This window comes from Pinus tabuliformis, chromosome J, assembly GCF_031772625.1.
Source record: "Pinus tabuliformis cultivar Carrire ecotype Pingquan chromosome J, CPIR1, whole genome shotgun sequence".
NCBI lineage: Eukaryota > Viridiplantae > Streptophyta > Pinopsida > Pinales > Pinaceae > Pinus > Pinus tabuliformis.
This window is the reverse complement of record NC_142295.1, coordinates 1,198,621,581-1,198,643,771: the sequence shown is the minus strand read 5'-3', so window position 1 is coordinate 1,198,643,771 and position 22,191 is coordinate 1,198,621,581.

The following is a 22,191-nucleotide window of genomic DNA, read 5'->3' as shown; positions in this document are numbered from 1 at the left end:
TGGTTCATGCACTCCTATCAAAGAGGAACTTATCCCATCAATAAGGGAGTTATCCCATCCAAAGAGGAGATTATCCCATTGATGGTGGACCTGATTAACTTCCTCTTAAGCACTATAAATACAGGCATTGGGCCAGAAGGAGGAGGGGTTGAAAGCTATACATTTCTAAGGGTAAATGCTGCAGGAATTAGGACTCCCATTTAGAAGCTTGTGAGGAGAGATTGCCATCTTTGCTTGTTCTATTTGGAAGTGGGTGAGCTTTGTCAAAGTAAAGGAGAACTCTTGATGGACCCTGGGAGGGACTTGCACAACACCAAGGCTCAGGTTGTATTTGTTCCTTTTGTTACCTATTAATGCAAATGAGTCCATTCTTCTCAATAACTTGTTATTTATGAGTTGTTTCATGTACTCCTTGGTCTATGTGTTAAATATGTTTTATTCTATGAGATTATCAAGTGCTATTTAATCGTTTGATTGTTAGTGTATGCAGGTTTCAAAGTGACGAAGGAGCTCATCCGGATCAGCGGAGCTGGACTGCTACAACAGCGTTGGACTACAGGTAGGATCTAAACACTTGATTTCCCATATAGTAAATGCATGTTTAGAGAAGGATTGCTCTTGTTTGTCTTGTTTGTCACTAGAGAGTCTTAGGCTCCTAGGGAGGCTGGTTGTGTCCGCACTATCGACTCTTTCCGCCTGACAAATTGGCGACTCCACTGGGGATCGAACCCAGAATCTCTGGTTTCGCAGAATTCTCATTTTCAGAATATGAATGAAAAATGTGCATAGATTACATTTGCATACTTTTCGGGTGAATTGTGCATAGATTACAATTGCATAGTTTACATTCTGAAAAATCAATCGTAGATTTAGATCAGTTTTCTTTGATTTGAATTTACACAAAAATAAAAATAAAAATAAGGATTTTTGAATTGATTTGCATTAGTTTTTCTTGATGAAATTAGTGCATTAGAGAATTTGTTATATTTTCTCTTAGTGATCAATTTTTTGCATTGTTGGAAGTGAATGGAAACTCTCTCCTTACTTTAGTTAGGATTCATCGAATTGAAAAGATTACCTTATCATATTCAATTGCATTCAGTTGAGTCGGGTCATAACACCATTGGTTTCATATCCATTTACCCATTTGAGTAATAACAGCCTTAATAACATAGCGCTTAATTAAAATTAATCTAGTAATTTTTACATTTCTAGGGCTCTGAAACACCAACATAGATCAGGCTAGTGTCTTGGAGTAGGAGAGTAATTAACTCTCCAAGACAGCAAAACCAAACAAGTAGCTCATCTTGTGGTAGGATAAATCCAACTGTTACATTTATGCTCTGGGAAAGCTCCTCTTAAAGGAGAAGCACGAGACCGTGTCCGAACCAGTGAGGGGATCAATCCTCCTTCATTGGGAAAGACGCCAGATACGCACGTACTACAAACGGTAAACCTCGGATTATTGTCGAGGAGCTTGGGGTCACTTGTCGGTAAACCTTGGATTATTGTCAAGGAGCCGGCAAGGGGATTGAGCTTGTTACTCTGCCCTTGCGTGTTATCGGGTCGTAGACTGTTCCCCCAGGTGTATTTGTTGCTGTTGGTGACCTTAGTGACCATTATCTTTAGGGTTCTACCCAAGGTGACGGTGGAGGGAAGATCCCACTGTACCTGGAGCAGACGTCGGCTAGAGTCACTTGGATTTTCTGGGAGGTTCACTTCACTCGAGACGGTTAAAGTGGAGGAACTTGGTCCAGTCTATTCATTAAGCAGGTTGCCGGGGTAACTGTTCCGCCCACCACTTCTGTACTGAATTCGGCGATGTTGGGCTTCATCACCAACTAGTGTTTTCGGTCCAGAAGGCTACTGTTTGTGCATGGTTTGGCTCCTAGATTTGATAGCGCGTGTTAATTTGTTTGTTTTTACTTTTAGAGACCATAGGTGTGAATTTTAATTGTTAGGTGTGAATTGTGAATTGTTAATTTTAGTTATAAATTGTTAATAAAATTCACTGAAGTTGAATATAATGGCAAGTGTTCCGGAATTTACCAACCTAGGAACCCCTCCCAATGAGAATCCTAGTACTTTTCCTTACTTTGGAAATGTTGGTCCTCCTTATATGGCTACTTTGTCATTACCTGGATTTACAATAGGTTTACCGATATGGTTATTTTCAACTTCGTTGGCCCAAAATACTCCAATTGTTCCATCTCAACCGGATGCTTCACCTCAACAGAGTTCACCATCTCAACATCACCAACCTTCTGTTGACCCTTTACCTTCTTCGCCTAATTTTTCTTCCTCCATTTCTTCCTCTTCGCCTAGTAAAAGCCTTGATGCTAGTAACCAGGAGGCTAAGAAGAAGAAGAAAGGGAAGAAGAAGAAGAAGCAAGATAAGAAAGAAGTCAACCAACCAACCATGGCTGTAAGTGTTAGTTGTGTTGAGGAAAACTCCGACATGCATCGTAAACCCAAATACCCTTGCAGGCTTTGTAAGGGTGACCACTTCCTTGTCAATTGTCCTGGTATTCCAAAGGTCTTGGAAGTATGGTCAGAAAAATCTCATCAACTTTCCGTTGATCCATCAACCAGTGATAGTCAGGTTCCTGGGAAAAAGGGTAAAGTTAGGTTTCCTTGTAAGTTATGCAAAGGGAGTCATCAAACTCACATTTGCCCTCACATGGAAGAAGCCTCGACATTGTTGGAAAACCTTATTGTGCCACAGCAAGAATTTCCAACTGGTTACCGTAAACTTTCTCCCAACCTACCGTCAACTGACAGAGTGATTGATCTAAATTCAAGTACAGTCGATCACACTCTCCCATTGGAGAGTGAAACTCATGTCACTCAGGTTGATGATCAATTAGTTGATCAAGTGGTCGATTCAATTTCACATTCGGTCGATCCCACTTTCCCTTTAGAGAGTGAACTTCATACCGCTCAGGTTCTTCTTGTTACATCAGATTCTTCTACGCGGGGGGCATTTCACCTATTTCTACAGAACCCCCTCCAAGTACTGAGGTCTTTTCCTTTGATTGGAATAGACTGACAGAACCTCGTCTTCCTTCCTCCATCCCTTTCCAAATCATTGTCAAGGCTGGTGGTAGGGACATACATCGTACTCAGGTAGATGAAGGTGCTTCTGTTAGTATTTTATCCTCAACTGTTTGGAAAGCTTTGGGTTCCCCTCAGCTTGCACCTATTACGCAGAATCTGAAAGCTTTTAACAGAACCATTAGTGAACCTTTAGGGATCCTTCCTAAGTTTTCTATTACCTTGGAAGGAAAAACTGTCTGTATTGATCTTATGGTAGTTCAAGGTCCCTTGGATTTCAATTTACTCCTTGGGCGAGACTATGTTTATGCAATGAAAGCTGTCGTATCGACACTCTTTCGCGTGATGTCTTTCCCTCACAATGGCAGTATTGTGACTGTAGACCAGCTTTCGTTCCCTAGTCTTGTTTCAACTACCAATAATATGACACCCCTAAATGTTCCTTATTCTAAAGTGGTATCTACCTTGCCACGGATTAATTATGTGGCAACTGGTCCCATGTTTTCAGTTACCGATGTAAGTGAGCCTCTCACTGTTGATTTAGATCCGGTAATTGACATGGAAAACTCTATGGGATTACTTGAACACGATGTTCTTATCCCTTTTGAGTCCCTTGACATGTGTTCGTTCCCGAGAAGTATTCTTCCTTCTAATGAAGACCTCTTGGAAGCCATGATCAAGGTGTGTCCATTGACATGTCTTTCCTCCAGTTGGAAGCCATGATCAAGGGTTGTGAGGATAGTTCCTTTTCCTGAGTCAACCTCGTTAAAAAATGAATTAGGTACGAGGATAGTTTGTTCCTCTCTCAACCTCGTTACAAAATGAAATTGGATGTTACGAGGATAGTTTGTTCCTCTCTCAACCTCGTTAAAAAATGAAATTGGATGTAACGAGGAAAGTTCCTTTTACTGTGTCAACCTCGTTAAAAAATGAATCAGTGAGCACGAGGAAAGTTCCTTTTACTGTGTCAACCTCGGTAAAAAATGAATCAGGTGCGAGGATAGTTCTTTTCTTGTATCAACCTCGTTAAAAAATGAAACAGGCTGTAGCGAGGATAGTTTTTTCCTGTATCAACCTCGTTAAAAAATGAAATAGGTTAGCATGAAGATAGTTCTTTTACTGAGTCAACCTCATTAAAAAAATGAATCAGGTAGATTTTAGGCTATGTAGGTAGATTGTAGAAAGTAGGGTTTTGAGGATAGTTCCTGTTACTGAGTCAACCTCGTTAAAAAATGAATCAGGTATGAGGAGAGTTCTTTTCTTGTGTCAACCTCCTTAAAAATGAAACAACTCCCTTTTCAAAGTTAAATATTGAAAGTAAACCTTCATTCCATCCATCTGGTTGAATGCAATGAAGCCTGGGGGGCATGTACCTCACTTTGCATCATTATCCTGGGGGCATGCGAACTCCTTGAGCATAGTTCCTTGTCTTGTGTCAAGCTCGTTAAAAAATGAAACAAGGGTAGGTTAAGTAGGTAGATTGTAGAGAGTAGTTATGAGCATAGTTCCTTGTCTTGTGTCAAGCTCATTAAAAAATGAATCAAGGATTTTAGAGCATAGTTCCTTGTCTTGTGTCAAGCTCGTTAAAAAATGAATCAAGGTTTTTAGAGTAGAGTTTTTTGTTAGGTAGATTGTAGAGAGTAGTTATGAGCATAGTTCCTTATCTTGTGTCAAGCTCGTTTAAAAAATGAAATAAGGGTTTTGAGGATAGTTCTTTTCCTGTGTCAACCTCACTAAAAAATGAAACATCTCCCACGAGTCTTTCTCAGATCTTGAAAGTAAAGCTTCATTCCATCCACCTCATTGAATGCAATGAAGCTTGGGGGGCATGTACCTTGATTTGCGTCATTATGCTGGGGGCATGTGAACTTATAACAAGCATATTTTTTCGTTTCAAGCTTGCGTAACCATGAAACCGAATCCGAGCATAGTTCTTTTCCTATGTCAAGCTCGTTAAAAAATGAAACAAATCCTCCTCTAATTGAGTCGAGAGTTTGACTAGATCTCATAAATGTTAAGTTGTATATTTAGGTTAGTTATTTCAGTGTTTTGCATAATTTTCTTACAGTCTTAGGTTGAGTCTTTCAAATGATCTCGTAACTCAACCTTCATTTCATCCAACTGGTTGAATGAAATGAAGCTGGGGGGCATGCACTCTAGCAATTATGCTTAGGGGGCATCAAGCACGGTTTTCTCTCTGTTTCAAGCTTGTGAAAAAATGAAACTACTTTGAAGCATAGTTTTTCTCTGTTTCAAGCTTTTGTAAAAATGAAACCTATCTCGAGTCAATTTCAGTTATTTTCAAGACTCGTTAAACTCATGCAAATCCCGAGATTATTTTGCTATTTTTCATTCTCGTAAAACAAATGAAAATGCCGAGTTCTTTCCGTCTTTTCCTGCTCATAAATTAAATTGAAAATCGGCCATATGAGTACATTTTTATCCCTTTTTCGAACTCGCTAAAACTTACAAAAAAGTGACACCTCAGAGTCATCTTTTAAGCCCTTTTCTGACTCCTAAAACATGAAAAGATTGCCGAGTGTTTCTTTTACACTCGTTAAAACGGAATTAAAAGACAGTGCCCTTATAGCCCTTTTCTGACCGTAAAAACAGGAAAAGATTGCCGGGTTTTTGTCGTTTCAAACTCGATATTGGAAATAAAACGACGTGTCCTTAATCGCTTTTTACTTTTCAGGTCAAAGGCACTAATCATGAAAGTACTCCTTGGTCGCAAGACTAAGCGGTTCCCCCAGGTATTATTTTATACTTTTTCGGGCTTGAGGGACACAAATCTACGAAAAAGTTCAACTTGGAGTCTTCTTAAGTTTTTCAGACTCTCTAAAATTGAAAAACACCGAGTTTCTCCTATACTGGGCTAGTTAAACATTTCACAGTAAAGGACCTGTTCAATTACAAACAGGAGCGAACCACTCCTTCCTAGGGTTCGAATCAAAACTAGGTTGGACTCATCCAAAGGATGAGCTTATAATCAAGCATATGTTATCCTCCTCAAGCTTGTTAAAAATAAAGAGGTACTTGCCAGAAATGGTGGGGGAAAAGAGAGAAGAATGAACCTGTTTGTTACCTTTTGTCTCAAAAGAAACTTTATTACCACTCTTGAACACGACACTTTTCATTCACCTGGGTTGGGAAATCTTTTACCTCACAGTTGATCAAACCACTTTGAAAGTCTTTAACCGGGTTCCGGGGATTAACTTTGAGTTATTCGTCACCAAGCCATCTGTCGTGTCGTTATGTGTTCAAGAGGTCTGCAAGCAAAACTTTCATCTGCAAAATACTTGTCATCCATTTGACCATCCCTGAGTCAGTCCTTACAGCAACATTTCTTCAACTTGAACAATGATTTCGTGTTGCGGGCTTGCCTGCAACGAGTCGCTTTCTATCGACATCAGCACATTATCTAGAGAGATGACTTAGAAATCGTCAATACCTTGAAGTCTGCATACATCAATGGCAGGTTTCTCGCCTTTGACGTCAGTTTACATCATTGACTTTCGATCGAAGGATTCCATGAAATGTTCGACATCAACGCATTCATTCGCATCTCATGGATTGTACTGGGTACTTTGAGAACCATTGACATTACTAGTGGTCTCTCTCACGCTTGTTAACATTTTTCATCATCGACTGGTAATCAAGTGGTTTCTACCATGTTCGACATCAACTCGTTTATTCGCATGGCTAGAATCGTACCAATTCGGGAAGTAGAAATGAAGACCCTGGATCTAGTTTCCACCATCCAAGCTGCGAGGAGTTTTGTATTCATTATCTAAGTAGACTAATCATAAACAGATGGCTGCGCCCATACTGTGTCTACAAAAGTCTATGATTATGATGTACTGCAAGATCATTCCTGTATCAGAGTAGTTAGTCTGTTAGTTAAAGTTTTAATTTGAGTATGGGAATGCCTACCTCAGTGATGATATAATCTTATACATGTATTTTGTGTTGAAAATTGCAGGTTCTGACCAGGCTCTCCACGGGATAATCCTTGAAATGATAAAGCACTTCACCCTTCCTAGATATTACAAACCCTAATCTATTCCAGGCTTCGCACTTTAGGGGGCAATCTGTTGCACTAAAAAATGTCACCATGACTATTTACAGTTAGTATGGCTCAATCAACAGTCATGCTACCCTCTTAGGCAAGTCTTATGCCTCTGCTCTCCATGTCAAACTCCAAAAAAGAGAGAAAGTCTTGTATAAATGTATTTATCTCTGGGGACGCAGGTTCTCTCAACCTTACCTGCGGGGACGCTCCCAACGTTCACAAAAGCTGCGTCCAAAGACGCTCTGTATGTAAAGGGACAGGTGCGTCCCCCTGTAAAGGTTAGAATGCGCAAGTTTCATCTTTAAAAAGTTACTTGTGGTCATTTCTAGAGCATTCTAGAAGGTTGTTCGACGTGTATTGGGCGCCTCCAGATGGTTCATGCACTCCTATCAAAGAGGAACTTATCCCATCAATAAGGGAGTTATCCCATCCAAAGAGGGGATTATCCCATTGATGGTGGACCTGATTAACTTCCTCTTGAGCACTATAAATATAGGCATTGGGCCAGAAGGTGGAGGGGTTGAAAGCTATACATTTCTAAGGGTAAATGCTGCAGGAATTAGGACTCCCATTTAGAAGCTTGTGAGGAGAGATTGCCATCTTTGCTTGTTCTATTTGGAAGTGGGTGAGCTTTGTCAAAGTAAAGGAGAACTCTTGATGGACCCTGGGAGGGACTTGCACAACACCAAGGCTTAGGTTGTATTTGTTCCTTTTGTTACCTATTAATGCAAATGATTCCATTCTTCTCAATAACTTGTTATTTATGAGTTGTTTCATGTACTCCTTGGTCTATGTGTTAAATATGTTTTATTCTATGAGATTATCAAGTGCTATTTAATCGTTTGATTGTTAGTGTATGCAGGTTTCAAAGTGAAGGAGGAGCTCATCCGGATCAGCGGAGCTGGACTGCTACAACAGCGTTGGATTACAGGTAGGATCTAAACACTTGATTTCCCATATAGTAAATGCATGTTTAGAGAAGGATTGCTCTTGTTTGTCTTGTTTGTCACTAGAGAGTCTTAGGCTCCTAGGGAGGTTGGTTGTGTCCGCACTATCGACTCTTTCCGCCTGACATTGTGGTTGAATTACCGAGGAAGTCCCGTAGACTTCGGGGCCAACCTCCTGAGTTTTCACCAAGCCAACCTGAAGGGCTACGAGCCCTTGTAACTCCTAGAGTTGGGTCACCTGAGGAAGGAGAGTCTTCTTTGGTTGTACATCCTGATTATCAAGCTCTAGTAGCATATTATAATCCACAATCTGTTTCTGTTTCCGAAGTTACTGGTAGTTTTTCATCTACTAGTGATTTAGGTGAGGAACTTGAAATATCTGAACCTGAAACTGAATTTGCTGCTACGCCAACATCGGGATTTGCCTCTCCAACTTCTAGTGGTCCTGGTTCACCCAGGGTAGAAAGAATAATTACCCAAAATCTTCCTTCTGGACTTATAGCTATTGAAGAACTTGCTACTCCGGAAGAAGAAGGTATCCCTATCCCTAAAAATCAACCAGTTATAGAACTTAGGGAGCGTGAATCAATATTTTACAGTCCACCTAGGAGCAACGCTTGGTATCTTTCATTGACCAATTTTTTGGAAAACCCGGGACTAAGTTTTTCACTACGTCGCATTCCTTTTCACCCAACACCTAGGGGTTATTATCCTCCGTTAAATACGTCAAGACAGTCGTCCATGTTTTCTCAATCTCCAGAAACCTTTTTATATGGTGGTCCTTCTATTCCCTCTATGTATCAGTCACTTACTGGTAGTTTTTCGGGAGCATCTCCTCAACCTATTGAACAAGGGTTATTAACTGGAAATAATGGAACTAAGCCGTTGAGTGTAGAAGATATTCTTATGATGTCAGGTACTATTCCTAATCCTCAACCTCAAGGTGGCCAGTTACCGCCTGGGGGGCAGCCTCAAAGTCCTCAATTATCGCCTGGGGGGCAACCTCAAGGTACCCAATTTCCGCCTGGGGGGCAACCTCAAGGACAATACATACCTACGGGACAATACGTTCCTCAAGGTCAACCCCAGACTCAGTATGTACCTCAAGGTCAACCCCAGTATCAATATGTACCTCAAGGTCAACCCCAGTATCAGTACGTGCCTCAAGGTTATCAACCTCAAGGTCAGTACCCAACCCAAGGTTTCCAACCACCTTCTGGTCAATCATTTGTCCAAGGAGCTAGAAATGTACCTTTGAATTATCAACCCTACCCTCAACCCGGTTATGGTCCTCAATATTCTCAACCTGTTATGGGTCCGTACCCCGGAATGAATTTAGTGTGGGATCCATCTCAATCTCAACAGATCTTGCAACCGAATGTGCAGTTGTCATCTCAAACTGGACAACCCTTGGTTTCTGGTTCACCCCAGCAACCTGTCCAGTCTACTATTCAAACTTCTGCACCTTCTGTAGTTTCTCAGTCTGGGCCTAGTACGCCTCGTACTCTGCCTCAAATGACTGCTGCAACATCTGTTCAATCTACCCCACCTACTTCTGGAGTATCGACAGCTCCGGTTTCTACTGTTCCTGTATCAACTCCTTAGACATCTTTACCTCAGTCTGGATCCACAATTCAAACTTTGGTTCAAATGCCTGTAGGACAACCTGGTCCAAGTACGGTTGTCACAAGTCAACCTCAATTTACTTATCAACCGTACCAGGGACAGTACCAATTCGGTCCTGCTGTGCAGCAGCCAGTCTATCAGTATCAACCGTACCCTGGATATACATATCAACAACCTCAACAACCCCAGTACGGTCTGGTTAATCCTGGTTTTCCGGGAGGATATAATATCCCAAATGCAATTCCAATTCCTAGTTATCCTGGATATCCTCCTCCTGGGGCTGGTCTCATGACCCAGGGTTTCAAGGACCCTAATCGTCAATTACCATTTATTGCAACTTTGGACTTGTCTGACTTGTCGCGCCTTACGAACGATCCAATTAACTATCTTTCGTTTTGGCTGCCAATGCCGAATAAGTTGCTTAGTGATATTCCTAAGTTTGAAAGCAAATCAGGAGAGGACCCGTCGAACCATGTGATGACTTATCACCTCTGGTGTGCGTCTAATTCCATTTCAGATGATTCAATCCGTTTAAGGCTTTTCCAGTGCACTCTAATTGGTCTTGCGGCCAAGTGGTACATTGAGTTACCGCTAGCGACTTTTTATAACTTTAGTTAGCTAGCTACTTCGTTTTTAACTCATTTTCAGTTGCCAGTGAGATATGACAATGGCACAGAATTATTAACTTCACTAAAACAGTCAACATCCACTTACATTTCAGATCACATTCATGAATGGAGACGTCGATGGCGTTTAGTGAAGGTTTTTATTCCAGATCAGATCTTAGCTGAATGGTTTGTAAAATCTTTATTACCGAAGATCACTGAGGATGTAGCTAAGGCAGGAGTCGTTACTGAGGAGCAAGTAATTGCTCAAGCTCAGTACCTTGACTTAGTTTATACACAGTCAGGTATGTTACACGAGAAAATCCCCGACCTTCCTAAACAAAATCAAATAACTGCAGCTCCTTCAGGGTCTCATGCCGCTGATGGTATGATTGGTACGGTTAATACCAAAAGTAAGAAGAAATCTTCCAAGAATTCTTCTCCTATCATAACTTTACCAGATTCCCCGACAGGAGATTCTTCCGCGGAAATTTCCACCGATATTCATGTTGTAGAGTCATCTATAGCCAAATCAAAATCCGGCGGTAAGAAGAAAGGGAAGAAGAAAAATAAAGCAGATAAAAATTCGAAAGAGAAACCAAAAAAAATGGAATCAATTGAGGAGAAATGCAAACCTCGTTATCCTTGTCTCATTTGTGACGAAGAGCATTTTACAAGAGACTGCCCTCATCGTGGAGAGGTTGTGAAAATTGTCAAAGGTTCCCAAATGCCTGCGGTTTTGAAGGATCCTTTTCCTAGTCAAGACAGTAAGATGATAGGTTCTTCCTCAAATGCCTCTGAAGAACCCATAATGATGATGTCCCATGTTAGGATTGCAACTCGATCACATGATTATGGTAGTAAAAGTCCTGTTGATGGTAAAGAAGCAGAATCTTCTCATTCGAACCCATCAACTTCAACTCCCGGTTCCGATCCACTACAGATCGAGAAACCTAACCCAAACTTAGTAATCAAACCGCCTGCCAAGGGTATACTTCGAAAGTCAGCTTTCAATCCACATGCGAGAGCGGCTCAGAACTATAACATTGTTGAAGATTTGGCTATTTCACCTTCAGCAATGTTGGCTTTGGAAGTGCTGCAATCATGCCCAGCACAACGTAAATTGCTATTGTCGGCTATAGGAGCTGTTGACGTTCAGGACTTGAACCTTATAATTTTCGATCTAGAAAATAGTACACCGTGCTTACCTCATCAAATGGCTTTCCAGATCCCAGTGTTAGTCAAAAACAGACCTTGTTATAGGACTGTGATTGATGAGGGAGCCTCAACGTGTATTATGTCGATACAGTGTTGGAGATCGCTTGGTTCTCCTACGCTAAATCAATCCCCGACGATTCTAAAGGCCTTTGATGGCCGTGGGTTTCATCCTTTTGGAATTCTACAGGATTTACCTATAGGGGTTGAAGGCAAAACTGTTAATCTAGATGTGGAGTTGGTTGATGCCCCTCTAGATTACAACCTTCTCTTGGGTCGTAGTTGGTCTTACGCTATGACAGCTGTCATTTCATCGGTCTTTCGGCTTCTAAAGTTACCTCATAATGGAAAGATCGTAACTATAGACCAGCTGACTTACTTTTCATCCGACCCAGCCTCTTCTGAAAGTATTCAGCATGTCGACAAAACAACTATCCCGTATAAGGATGTTGGAGTAGGACTAGTTAAAGATTCTGGTTTACTAGGAACTTTTCCTTTTCCTCCTATCAACGCATCGTCTTCTACTGCAACCATTCATATGATTTCGTCATACACTATTGTTTACGACGATCCTTGGATCGTACCTTCCGAATATGAGATAGACTCATTTGGTGATGTTATGCCTTTGAGTCCATATGAAATCGCGTATCAGGCCGTGCAGTCGTTTTCCAACCCTTCTTCAACCAAAATTGACTTAATGAATGTGGTCCATGAGGAATCACTTTCAACATCAAACTTGGATTCAACAACATTTTCCAAACTTGTTCACACTGATGAGCAAATTTGTGAAATCCTATGTGTCGATGATTTACCATGGGAAGATCTTCATCATAGATCTTCGTTTTTACCTGAGATTGATTGTTTTGAAAATGATTTTTCATCTATTTTAACGACTGAATATGTCAAGGAACCTCAGAATCCAATGAAAAATCCTTATTCAGAGTTAAATTTGGGAAACATTTCTCGAACTATTCCTATTGATATTTTGGTTAATCCTAGAATTGTTGAAAACATTCATATAGGTGCCTCTTGTACGGAAGATGAAATTCAAACATATAAGGCCCTATTTCAAGAATTTCGTGACGTGTTTGCCTGGACATATGAGGAAATGCTAGGAATTGACCAGGCAATTGTTGTTCATGAAATAAAAACTTACCCAGATGCTAAACCCGTCCGGCAACGTTTGCGTCAGATCCACCCGCGAAACGTTGCTGCTATTAAAGCAGAAGTTGAAAAATTACTCAAAGCAAGTTTCATTTATCTGATTCCGTTAACGGATTGGGTATCGAATATTGTTCATGTTAACAAAAAGCAAGGGACAATAAGAATATGTATCAATTATAGGGATATTAATTGAGCTTGTCCAAAAGACAATTACCCAACTCCCTATATTGATCAAATCATTGATGATTGTGCCGGTAGTGAAATATTCTCCTTCATGGATGGTTTTTCCGGATACAATCAAATAAATATTCTACCTGCTAATCAACCAAAAACGGCTTTCATTTGTCCATGGGGGACATTTGCTTATTGCAAATTACCTTTTGGACTCAAGAACACCGGGGCAACTTTTCAAAGAGCCATGTCTTATGCATTTCATGACATCAAGCACATTGTGCAACCCTATCTCAATGATTTACCTGCTCATTTATTACATCGAGCTGATCATCTCATCCATTTACGAGCAATCTTTATGAAGTGTAGGCATTATCGAATTAGGTTGAATCCACACAAGTGTGTTTTCTGTATAGAAACGGGTCGGTTACTAGGGTTTTTTGTTTCGAAAGCCAGCATCCGCATCGATCCCTCAAAGGTTGAAGCTATTGTCAAATTGCCTCCTCCTTCGAGTCTTCACCAACTCCAAAGTTTGCAAGGGAAAGCAAATTTTTCACGTCGATTCATTCCTAACTACGCCGAGATCACAAAGGGTTTTACCCGGTTGTTGAAACAGAATACTCCATTCTTTTAGGATGAGATAGCTGATAAATCGTTTGATGCACTAAAACACATGTTGACCCATGCACCGTTATTGCATCCTCCCAACTACAACCAGGACTACTTCTTGTATCTCGCCGCCTCACATTCCACCATTGGAATGGTGTTAGTTCAGGAAGATGAATTCGGTACTAAACATGTGATATATTACCTTAGTCGCACTTTAAATACAACTGAACTAAAATACTCACATTTGGAGAAATTGGCATTGGCAGCTGTTCAAGCTGTCCAACGTTTTCGTCATTATATTTTACTACGTAAAACTATAGTAATTTCTGATTGCAACCCTATGATCTATATTTTGACCAAACAATTGCTAGGGGACAAGTACTCCAAATGGATTGTGATCCTGTAGGAGTTTGACTTGGAATTTGAAAAGTCTAAGTCGAAGAAATCTTTAGTTTTTGCGAAGTTAATGTGTGACTTCCCACGTGCTGACACGGAAATTGTGGCGGAGGAGCCCATTGCGAACGAATCCTTGTTTCTAATCAGCACTTTAGATCCATGGTATGGGGATATCATCATTTATCTCCAAACCCAATCCTTTCGGCCAAAAATTTCAAGGTCAGAATGTCGAAAAATACGATTCCAGTCCCAACAATTCAAAATTATTGGAGATACACTTTATCGTCGTGGGGCGGACTCTGTTTTTCGACGTTGTTTAACTCATGAGGAAGCTGAAAGGGTTCTAAATGACTGTCACTCTGGAGCGTGTGGCGGTCATATGTCTGGGTTTGCCACAGCCCAAAAGATATTGCGCGCTGGCTATTTCTGGCCGTCTTTGTTTAAAGATTGTATTAACGCGGTCTGAAAATGCCACAACTGCCAAATTTTTGATCGAAAGATGCGCGCTCCACCTGCTCCTCTCCACCCTATAATTGCCGTCGGTCCTTTTGTGAAATGGGGTATCAATTTTATTACATGTAACCCTCACTCGGCCGGGGGGCATGCGTATATCATCCTTGCGGTAGATTATTTTACCAAGTGGGCCGAGGCGATGCCTACATTTGAGGCAGACGGCAAAACTGCTGTGATTTTCATGTTCAATCATATAATTGCTAGGTTTGGTGTTCCACAAGTGATTATCACTGATCATGGGCATCATTTTCGAAACATTATGATGACTGAACTTACAGGCCAACTTGGCTTGCGTCACGATAGTTCAACTCCGTATTATCCACAGGCTAATGGTCTGGTTGAAGCCATCAACAAAGTTCTAGTCATCATGATCCGACGAATCATTGGGATTCATAGGTCGAATTGGCATAACATGCTATTTTCAGTGCTTTGGGTGTATCGAACCTCAGTAAAAACGTCAACCGGGTTCACTCCTTTCCAACTAGTTTATGGTCTGGAAGCTGTGTTACCCATTGAATGCGAAATCCCGTCATTGCAAATGGCCATCGAATTACTTCCAGCCATTTCTGAAGAGGAAAAACATTTGTTATACTTAGCTCAGCTAGATGAGAATCGACGTGATGCTGCATTAGCGATCGAAACTCATGCCAAACGTATTAAAGCTCAGTATGATCGAAATGTTACCCCTCGAAATTTTTCGGAAGGAGACCTAGTCTTATTGTACGATCAAGCAAATGATAAATTAGGTGCTGGAAAATTCGTACCCATGTGGCATGGTCCTTATGTTGTTAAGCGAAAGCTAGCAAAAGGGGCCTATGAATTGGTAGACTTTGACGGGGTCTCTTTAGGTAAACCCAGAAATGGTCTTTACCTGAAGAGGTATTATGCTTAAATCTGGGTGTGGAGATTTTTAGTTAGGGTTAGTTTTCTTTCTAGCTGGTGTGTTTTAGATTAAAAAGTGTGCTTAGCTTAGAGAGTGTTTTTCGTCATTATTCCTGCTTATCTTGGTTTTACTCTTGATATTGCAGATGTCAACACCTCTCCAAACATACATTGGTTTCGCTGATGGTGCTTGTCATAATACACGGAACATTTCTTCCGCAGCTTGAGTTATCTATTCGCCCTCTGACGAGTTGGTATCTATGCATGGGGTAAGCCTCGGTTAAACAACGAACAACATTGTCGAGTATAGTGCAGTGATTGAGTTATTATTTGAATCTATTTCATTTGGGATTCAGAGTTTGATAGTGAGGTTAGATTCTGAACTCGTTGTATTACAGTTTAATAGAGTATATGCCATTAGAAATCCAGTGTTATTAAGATTATTTTTGAGAGTTCGTCTCTTGGAACGTGAATTTGACTATATTGAATGTCAACATATTCCAAGATATTTAAATACATTAGCAGATGCAATTGCTTCTCGAATGTTAAGTAGACATTTGCAATAATCATACAAGTAGATTTAAAAACATTCCATAACATGTTTTACAAGATAAGCCGGTAATAGTGATATACTATAACATAGGAGTGTGTCAAATATACATCGTCTTCTATCATAGGTTGAAAAACACCTTATGATCGGCAAAAATGATAGTATAAAAAGCAAAAAATGTCATATGTGTCTACAACAGGCGATCATCCTATCACTGGTGATGATCTCGATAAGAAACCACTGTACGGGCCACCCTGCAAAGGAACCTCCTGAAAGGTCCTGGAACCCCAATCACATAGCGCTGTAGCCTAAGAGGAATGTCATCTATGCTGGTCTCCAGAATTTCTGTTGTCAAACGCTCTAGATGACTCTCCAATTCGGCCAAGGTCTCTGCTGATTCATCCTGTGGGATTGGTGCTGCTGCAGCTGGTTGTTTCCTCTCATAGGGCCGGAGAACAACTAGTCGCCGTGGACCTACATCTGCATTTGAAACTTTTACTATCAATTTTGGGACGAGATAAAAACAAAAAAAATAATAATATTACAAAATGTTGAAAATGATTTTACCTGAGTCATCCCACTACTCTCCTGGTGGAAGAGCCATGTCTGGGTCACCACGAAAATCTACCCCAGCGTAAGGAAAGTCCTGAATAGCAAAAACTTAGTTCTCCAACCAATGGAAATACTCAGGAGTGAATCGAACAACCTCTGTCCCCTCCTCAGGATGACGGGCCATAACTGCAACCCAACGCATCAGTTTGGGCTCTCGAGGAAGTCCAGCTCCAACAGTGAGGTGCTGTGGGACCAACATTGGGACCCTCTCCAGACCAAAGCTCACGACTAAAGCACCATATCCAAAGGTCTTCAGTTGTCCGTTCTTTGCTCTAGTCAGTTGGCCTTTTATATTAGCCAACACAGCATCGCACCAGTTGAAGATGGTGCCTCGAAAGCAGTCTACTGCCATCCGCATTTGGGATCCAGTGGCTATATGTAGTGCTGCGCTTCCACAGAGCCTGGTAACAGTAAACGCAATCACTTTCAGTTCAGGAAGGGATATGGTTTTGATATCTATCCCTTTGTCTCTAGTCTGGTCGTTGCAAAACTCTAGCCGGAGGCTATCAACAGACTGGCCACCTGGCCTAGTCCCGAATAGAGTCAAGTGTTCACCTCTCTTAGGCAAACCAGTCAAAAATTAAATGTCTGCCGGCTCCATTTCGAGCTAGTGACCACCAATGAAGAAGCACTGGTCCTGTATGCTCCACCTATCTACCAGCCACTGCAAAAAGTCCACCTGGGCCCTCATGTCAGGTATGGCCCAGAATTTGTATAAGCCACATGCCTTCAATGCATCAATCGAAGGTTGATGATTTATCACGGCAAGATCTACATCCTTGTGCTCCCGTTCTCGCCAATCAAGCATGATGTATACCCTACATTCAACAAAAAGGCGAATTAGAATATCTAAAAGCAAAGTTTTTGGGTGAATTTTGAGAAATTTAGGTTTAAAAACCCTTGCTGCGGGGACCGCACCCTCTCTGTTAGAGACAGTGCGTGGGTCCACACTTTGCCTTCACGGCAGGTGCGGACCCCTGACTTTTTTCCCTTTACGAAAAAGTCGGGGTCCGCAGGTTACCTGTGCTATGCCTGCGGACCCCCACGTGCGGGTTTCTAACCTAAAAATCCCTTAAAAAATGAAATTAAAGCCTAAAAACAAATTTGAAACGGATGAAATTAAAGAGTAGGATGATGTAGATTACTTGGAGGAGACGGCGTTCGATTCCAACGGACGGATTTTCCGCAATCTTCACGGGAAGTTTCTGACCAAAAGCTCTCTTTTCTCACTCTGAAGTCAAACGGTAAAAATGAATTTACAAAAGCCCTTTTTATAAGTTTTTTGAATAAATGAGTTTTTAATTTGTTTATGTTTCACTTTAAAGAGGTAACTTTTGAAGCATTTTTATCCATTTTAAACAGGTATGAGTAATGTTTGAGTTTTTGTTCAGGATAATGGATTTTTCAGGCGAAATCGGTCATTTTCGATGAAAAAACATTAGAGTCACCTTTAAGCTCTTTTCTGACTCCTAAAACATGAAAAGATCGTCGAGTTTTTCTTTTTAAACTCGTTAAAACAGAACTAAAAAGACGGTCCACTTACAACCCTTTTCTGATTGTAAAAACATGAAAAGATTGCCGGATTTTTGTCGTTTCAAATTCGATATTGGTTATAAAACGATGTGTCATTGATTGCTTTTTTACTTTTTCGGATCAGAGGCACTAATTATGAAAATTACTCCTTGGTCTTAATGATCAAGTGGTTCTCTCAAGTATTATTTTATACTTTTTCGGGCTTGGGAGACACAAATTTACGAAAAAGGACAACCATGGAGTCTTCTTAAGTTTTTTCAGACTCTCTAAAATTGAAAAACGTCGAGTTTCTCCTATATTGGACTCGTTAAAATTTAACAGTAAAGGACCTGTTCAGTTACAAACAGGAGCGGACCACTCCTTCTTAGGGTTCGAATTTAAACTAAGTTGGACTCATCCGAAGGATGAGCTTATAATCAAGCAAATGTTATCCTCCTCAAGCTTGTCAAAAATAAAGAGGTACTTGCCAAAAATGGTGGGGGAAAAGAGAGAAAAATGAGCCTGTTTGTCATACTTTGTAACCACTCTTGAACACGACACTTTTATTCACCTGGGTTGGGAAATCCTTTGCCTAACAGTTGATCAAACCATATTGAAAGTCTTCAGCCAGTTTCTGGGTATTAACTTTGGGTCAATTGTCACCAAACCATCTGCTGTGTCGTTATGTGTTCAAGAGGTCAGTGCAAATAAACCATTCATCTGCAAAATATCTGTCATCCATTTTGACCATCCCTGAGTCAGTCCTTGCAACTAAATTTCTTCAAACTTGATCTATGATTTCGTGTTGTGGGCTTGCCTACAACGGATCGCTTTCTATCGACTTTAGCTCATTATCTAGAAAGATGATCTAGAAATCGTCAGTACCTTAGGATCTGCATGCCTCAATGGCAGGTTTCTCGCCTTCGACGATAGGTTGCATCATTGACCTTCGATCAAAGGATTCCATGACATGTTCGACATCAACACATCTATTCACATTTCATGGATTGTACTGAGTACTTTGAGAGCCATTGACATTACTGGTGGTTTCTCTCACACTTATTAACAGTTTACATCATTGACTGGTAATCTAGTGGTTTCTACCATGTTCGACTTCAACACATTCATTCACATGGTTAGAATCGTACTATTTCGGGAAGTAGAAATCAAGACCCTGGATCTAGTTTCCACCATCCAGGCTGCGAGGAATTTTGTATTCATTATACAGTGGACTATTCATAAACAGATGGCTGCGTCCATACTGTGTTTACATGTGTCTATACTTGTGATGTATTACAAGATCATTCCTATATCAGAGCAGTAGTTAGTTTTCTAGTCAGTTTTGATCTGAGTATGGGAATGCCTACCTCAGCGATGATATGATCTCATATATATATTTTGCATTGAATGTTTTTACAGGTTCCAACCAGGCTCTCCACAAGATGATCCTCAAAATGATAAAGTACTTCACTCTTCTTAGATGATAAATGAAATCCTCATCTACTACAGACTTAGCACTTTAGGGGGTAATCTGTTACACAAAATATTGTCGCCATGACTATTTGCAATCAGTATGGGTCTATCATCATTCCTACTGTCCTCCTAAGAAAGTCTCAAACCTCAGCTCTTCATGTCAAGCTTTCAAAATAAGAGAAAGACCTTAAAAATCATTAAAACTCTGGTTCCGCACTTTCTCTCATTGTTGCCTGCGGTCCCGCACCCCCTGTTCATGTTACCTGCGGACCTGCTCGCTCTGTCTCTAAAGGAGTGGGTGCGGACCCCTGTGAAAGTCAAAAAGGCGCAAGTTTATTCTTAAAAAATCACTTTGGGTCAATTCTAGATGATTCTAGAAGGAATCTTGATGTGGATGGTTTGCTCCTAGGTGGTTCATGCATCCCAAAAGTGAAGGAGCTAATCCCTTGATGAGAGGAGCTATCCCTTTGAAGGAGGGCTTTATCCCTTTGAAGGTGGACCTAGTAACTTCCCTCCATTGCACTATAAATTAAGGCTTTGAGCTGGTTGCTAGGGAGGTTAGAAGCTGAACATTTTTTAGGGTAAATGCTGGTGGAAATGGGACTTCCTAGTTAAGCTTGAGAGGAGAGATCACATACCTTTTGGCTTCATTGGGAAGAGAGTGAAACTTGTCAAAGTAGAGGAGACTTCTTGATGGACCCTGGAAGGAGCTTGTATAGCATCAAGGCACAGGTTGTAAAGTTCTTCTTTGATATAAATTAATACAATCAAATTCATTTTTCTCAACAAATTGTCTTATGTGATTTGTTTCATGAATTCCTTGATCATCATAATAAGTATGCTTTATTATATTGGCTTTTCAGGTGCTATTTAATTTGTGTGCTTGTTTGTGCTTGCAGATTCTCTACAAGGGAGCTCATTTGGATCAACGGAGCGAGGCTTCCACAAACTTGCATTGGAACCAAGGTAGGCCTAAAACACTTGTTTGCCTTTGTTTATAAATTGCATATTTAGAGAAAGATAGAATTTGATTGGTTTGCTTGTCGCTAGATATCATTAGATACTAGGGAGGTCGGTCTTGTCTGCAAGAACGACACATTTCGTGTGACAGCATCTTAAGAGTTTCATATTGAATTATGAGAGTTTGCAGTTTAGAACGTTTTACCTGAGAGTCTCCTTCATAGCTCAGAACGATTTTGTCTCCACCTACTGTTGTCGTCTTTGTCTTCTTTTAATGATAAGAAAATCTGTTTACAATCTTGTATTGGTGTAGACTCATACCAGTATGCAGGCACCCAGCTGCAAAAGGCTACAACCTTCTCTCATTCTCTAGCTACTACAGGAAGGAAGCTACAACCCCCTAGCTCTTGTACTAGCCAATATGTTTACTAGTACATAGGTGCCAGCCTACAGAAAACTCCACTCTTCTACCAACATCATAACCTGAATCTATTCATACAGAACACTGTCACTAGAATACAGTCACCAGAACCCAAAGCAGAACCTAGAACTCTGCAACAACAAACAGAAGCAACTAAAACATACTTCATAAGGTATACACTACTTCCATGTGTCGAACCTGCATGTATACATGCTTTTATCAAAGCCAACCAACGTATACATCTATAAATATTAATTCATTGTTTTTGCAGCTATTCCAGACTTCAGTTATACCCAGATCACAACATTTACAGAATAACACATGCGTCAGCATTCAAATCTAGAATATACACGATCAAACCATATAATGATAATTCATTTTAAGCCTTAAGATCTCGATCCATCATTATATCTTATCCCTCATCAACTGCTAAGGTTCATCCTTGGTTCAGATCAAGCAAAGCATCATAAGCTAATAACCTGCATATTAGATCTCACACTTCATCAGATATTCTATACTTGCACACCTTGGCCTAATGATCTTCTCCTCCTTATATAGTTTTAGGACTTTCTCAATACCATGGACCAAAACCACTTATGACCAATACCTGGGACCAAATACCTTGGACCAATACCATGGATCAAAATACCATGGACCAAATACCTCGGACCAAAAACTTAGTTTTTTAAGATATACGCGCTTTTCCTTCTGTAAAAGTGCACGTGTACGTATACGCTACTTGTGTTCAGTGAACCTACGTGTATACGCAACTTGGTCAAGGTGAACCTACGTATACCTCTCTTTCTTCATTCTTTGTAGTCTGATATGTAATTCTTTGTTGTTAACCTGTTGTATTGTGATCTTTCATCTGAGCGAGTTTCCATCAAGGACAACACCTGTATCATAATGCCAACATAGTTTTATCCCATCCTCACCCCACTATGACCAACCACTTTTAATAGTATATCTAGGGAGACTGTAGGCCGAGGATAAGGAGGAAAAGCTCAAAGCTCTAAATCCTGGAGGTTTTTAGTGAGAAATTTGGGAGCTTTAGAGGAAGACTCATTCACCTCAGAATTGCATTGTAGTGCCCACTAAATCTTAATTATCTGGTGAAAATGTCTGGGAACAGCACGCTTTTCATTCCCAAGGTAAAATTCTTCTGAATTGTCAACATTAGATCTCCAAATTCGAGCTGGGAATTGCGTTTCAGAGTTTGAATTTGGGGGTTTGTGGAGGATTTTAGCGTTAATTTATGCATTTTACCCATCCTTTGCCACAAATTCTCAGTGTTTGTGGGAAATTGGGGATGAAAAATCTCTTCTTCGGAGAATCCTGCTAATTTGGTCTTGTTGTATTTGTATGACATTTTGTTTAACACATCCCATGGCAACTGTGGAGGATGCAGC